Raw genomic sequence first — 2,808 nt, 5'->3', positions numbered from 1 at the left:
TGAATTTATGTGGAGTCAGTGCTAACGTAACTGACCTTGCAATCTGTTTTTTTTTTCCACAGCATGTCTTTACCACAGCAGTTTTAGGTATAAAGACCTTGTTTTGCAGTTAAGACAAATTCAAGACAAATTATATCTATTAAAGTAGAATAAAAAAAAATAATCAGATTTAAATCTGTTTATTGTTTTGTTTATTTATTAGACTACAGGTTATTTTACAGATTGTTAAAATTAAACGTCAGAGAGGTTGTTTTTTTTTCTCAAAAGTGATCGTAGTTGCAGAAACACCTATATACAACTATGTGTACTGCTATCCATATCATATCTTAATAATTATCACATCTCACCCATATCTGTGACAGCAGGACTATAGACACATAAGTAAATTAGTTCAAAAACATGATGTCATCCACAGAAACTCTTAGCTTAGGAGTTCCCTCATTCCCTCAGTAAAATCTACTCTCAGCAGCTTTGTGAATAGCTCTAAGAGTGAACTATTCACTAGGAACTTTTAGTAGCATTTAGCAGGACTGCTAATGTTAAGATAAGACCCTTTATGGATATGGTCCCTGAAATCTCCGAGCCCAAGCTGAGACAGTCTTGATGACATCATCAGAGTTATTTTCTCAGACTTTAAAACTTCCTTTAGAAGGCACAAACCTCCATCGCTTCATTCGAATGTATACAGTCATCCATTTGTGCAGCAGCACAGACTATACCAGTCACTGCCCTGTCTGATAATGCTGGCACTTTTACACTGCATAGACAATATGTGTATTTTTAATGCTCCCCTCCACTCAAATGTTTTTTTTTTCTTGTTCCTACAGTGTGATGTTTGAATGATGTATGTACAGAATTTGACACTAGAAGGATGTTTTCACATTCATCTGCTGAAATAATTTTATTTTATATAGTTTTTATTTTTTATTCCATTCTTCGTAAACGATACAACATCACTATAGCAACATATCGTCATGCGTGTTTTGTCGTCCTGCCATTCCGCCGGATTGCTTTATTTGTCCGGTGCTGTGAGGAAGGTGCTGTCTGTCTGCCTTTTACCTGAATCCATGTGAATGCAGCATTAATCCATTTTTATTTTGTTTTTAAAAGTAGCATAAAGGGAACTATATTTAAATGTATTCTACAACCACGTTGTAAGTGACAATAAAATAACCTTGAATCCTTGAAAATTTGCATATATTCTGGAATTTCTAATGATGTACAGGGAATAGATGCCTTTTTTAAGGATTTTAATGTGGAAATCGTACTTTTTGTGAAAAAAGCTGATTATTTCTTTATGTTCTTGCCTGGAGGGGATCTTTAAGCTTTCAGAACCAATAATTATGCGTATGTACAAAATGAGAAAAACGTATTTATTTTGTGTAGATTTTTCAACATAAGTAGCTTGCTAGAACAAAAAAGGTTGTTGTACTGTATTTATAAAGTTTTCTTCTTTATTTCTATTTCTGTTTTTTGCATTTCATTGCTCTCTTTTGCCACTGTGTCTCCCCCAGGTCAGACAAGAAGAAACAACCAAATGGTGGCTTAGTAGCTAGCAGAGCTTTGCCTTTTTATCCACACGTTTACCAGTTCCCCTCGTAATCCTTTCATTAGCAAGGGTCGTCTTCTGAAACCAGCACATGCAGCACAGCTGTAAAGAGACAACACGAGATCACATAGTTGCCTTTTAAATTGCCAGGTTTCATTTGCTTGAAAAGTGAAGAAATTCTTCAGTTTAAATAAGAGACTCTATTGCTCTAATCTGTCGCACCCTCTGTAAAAGGTCATTACTGCAACAACATGTGACTTTCTAGTTGTCATCTTAGTCTAAATTAATCCACAATAGGCTGCTGATTACTAATGACAATGTTCTGTGAGTATACCCTTAATAATTTCTTCTGATTACTTATTCAAAACAGATAAACCTCATAAAAAAAACTTGCTCAGTCTAAAAGAAAACGTATCGTGCCCTAGAAAATAAATCTCCTGTTCTTGTATACAGTTTATAACATGGCCTCACATGAAATACTCATTTCAGATGGTTAGCTGGCAGGTGTCAGTTGGAATTGAATATCAGGAAACCCAAACATTGTTTCTGTGAGCAGATTCAAAGCCTTTGTGCAAGGGCTACAATCTGCAGGTTAAAATATAATTGTCACGCTAGCTACAAGAAAATGTAATTCTTTGTTGATTCTGATTCTGATTCTACCACCGCTTTACTTTGATTTCATGTGAAATCTGACCCAATGGCAGGCAGTAAGAATAAAAATAACCAACCTTCTCTTTGATGGTCTTGTTTGTTTATTAGCTCATATAGAGACATTAGTATTAAATTGATATTATTTCATAAAGTCCTTGTGGTACGTTTAAAGGAAAATAAAATGACCTCATGCTGACAAGTGTCACTTTCACTGTATTAAATGACCTATAGAAACCACACAATATACATCTAATTCAATAGTTATGAATTAATTTGGACACAATTAAATCTTATGATACAACCCACTGGACAGGGAGAGTTGCAGAAATTCAACTTATCTCTCTTGTTCTGATCTACCTCAATCCTGTGGCAAGACAACATCAAGACAACTAGATAGAGCCTGGATAAAGAGCCAGATAAACCCCAAGTGTGAATCTATCATGACGACACCCATTGGTTTGTGGAGTACCGTTTCAAAGCTTCGAGTTTGGCATTATAGTGGTTGCATGACCTTTTTTTACCGGCCAGAGGAGGTGACGTACTGCGAGTTTAGCTGCTCTCATTGGCCACAGAGTTTTGACTTGTCCAAAGCAGGGCGACTCGATGCA

The sequence above is a fragment of the Morone saxatilis genome, unplaced genomic scaffold (genome assembly GCF_004916995.1).
Source record: "Morone saxatilis isolate NCDOM2014 unplaced genomic scaffold, NCSU_SB_2.0 Contig10, whole genome shotgun sequence".
Taxonomy (NCBI): Eukaryota; Metazoa; Chordata; class Actinopteri; family Moronidae; genus Morone; species Morone saxatilis.
Note: the sequence above shows the minus strand (reverse complement) of the source record.